Source organism: Frankliniella occidentalis, unplaced genomic scaffold, assembly GCF_000697945.3.
Source record: "Frankliniella occidentalis isolate FOCC.00 unplaced genomic scaffold, Focc_3.1 Scaffold23, whole genome shotgun sequence".
Classification (NCBI taxonomy): Eukaryota; Metazoa; Arthropoda; class Insecta; order Thysanoptera; family Thripidae; genus Frankliniella; species Frankliniella occidentalis.
In genome coordinates, this window is record NW_026267153.1 from 158,415 (window position 1) to 160,073 (window position 1,659).

The following is a 1,659-nucleotide window of genomic DNA, read 5'->3' on the forward strand; positions in this document are numbered from 1 at the left end:
GTGACCATTGTTTCGTGCTCCCCAGCTGGACCAGTTGCAGTTGGCACTCCCCTCCAGGGACTACTACCTCAAGACAAGCACCGAGACCGAAATTAAGGCCTATCACAAGTACTGCGGTCTCGGGGGCGGCCGTCGAGGCCCGGGCGTTGGACGGCAGCGACGGCGCCGCGCCCACGAGAGCCACCCATGGAGCCACCGCCAGCCCCCCAGACGGGCTGAGTCTCGGTGAGTCCTCAACTCCGACAACCCGTCTCGGAGCCAGGTCGACGCGCAGGAGCGCGGGAGCTGTCGTCGCTCATCAAGAGGTCGGGGATGACGCTCGTCACGTCAGACGCGTTCTACTTGCGACTTTCATCAGCTGGCCCACACGGCGTAAACGCACCGCAGCCAGCCCGGGCTAGCGCTGGCCCGGGCTGGCGGGCCACGGCGTAAACAAGACCAACGACCATTGAGCCATGGAGGGTATATGAATGGAGAAACAAGTACGGCTAGAAAAATGGCTGCGAAACGCGTCCGCGCGTGCCCGCTCCCGCCAGAGCGCGCCACCTCCGCTAAGGGGATGGATCGCGGCCGAGACTGCAGCGGTGCAATGGGCGGACGGGGGCGCTCGTCACGTTATCTGGCTCCAGCCCTTAAACCGTTCAGATTTTGACTTTTTGGGTCTTAGAGACTGCTGGAGGCTATGGTCCAAGCTCTCCGGGTTCCCGCTGCGGGGCTACGCGGGTACCCGGGTTACCCGGCAAGACCCGTTTACCCGGGTACCCACGGGTACCCACGGGTACCCACGGGTACCCACGGGTCCGGGTTTTGAGAGCCCTATCCGGTACCTTCTGATGACACTTGTGCTATTGAACCGTTCGAATTTGATCGGTGGGCGGGGAGAGACCGCTCACAGCTCAAATTAGAAGCCACCCATGGGCTGTGTCAGCAGAAGGTACCCCACGGTACCCGATGTCAGGTACTACCATTGCAGCGATATACGATGTGTCTGGGTCTCCCGCTGGGGCGGTATTGCTCGCACAGTACCTTGGTTTTATGCCGCAGTGCGGCACTGGGGAGTAGGGTGGGGGGAGGTTCAGTACCCTGTGCTCTCTAAATCATGTTGAATAGAGGTCTTTTGCTGGGCGATTAAACGCGTACTGTAACCCGCACCTAGTCATTTAATGTTTCCATCTGCGCCAAAAATTTCCTAGCATATGAGGTGTCTGGTGTGACAAGGTAGATTCCTCCAATGAATTCTCGATTGTAGATTATTATCTTTATGGATTCCTTTGCTTTGTATTCATTCAAATGATTTTAATTCTAATGTTTAACTTAACACATGTCCATCCACCCGGCCCTTTCTAAATAATTAAGAAACAAAATGCTCAATTACATTAACCCAGCCGGAGCACAAGGTGGTGGACACTTTCAAACCGGCCGTCTTCGAATGATTTTCCCTTCTATTGAGCAAGCAGTACAATTCGGCGTCTTGACTTGGAGGGGAACAAGAGGAGCTCCGGCACGACGTTGAGCGTGCGGGTGCGCGCCGACAACAACAGCACGCTCGGCGTCGTGCTGGTTGCTGAAAGGGATGTTACTCAGAAAAAGCAATGTAAATCGCAGTGCGGCACTGGGGAGTAGTAGGTCGCTGACGCTGGACACCATCAGACTAGCGGG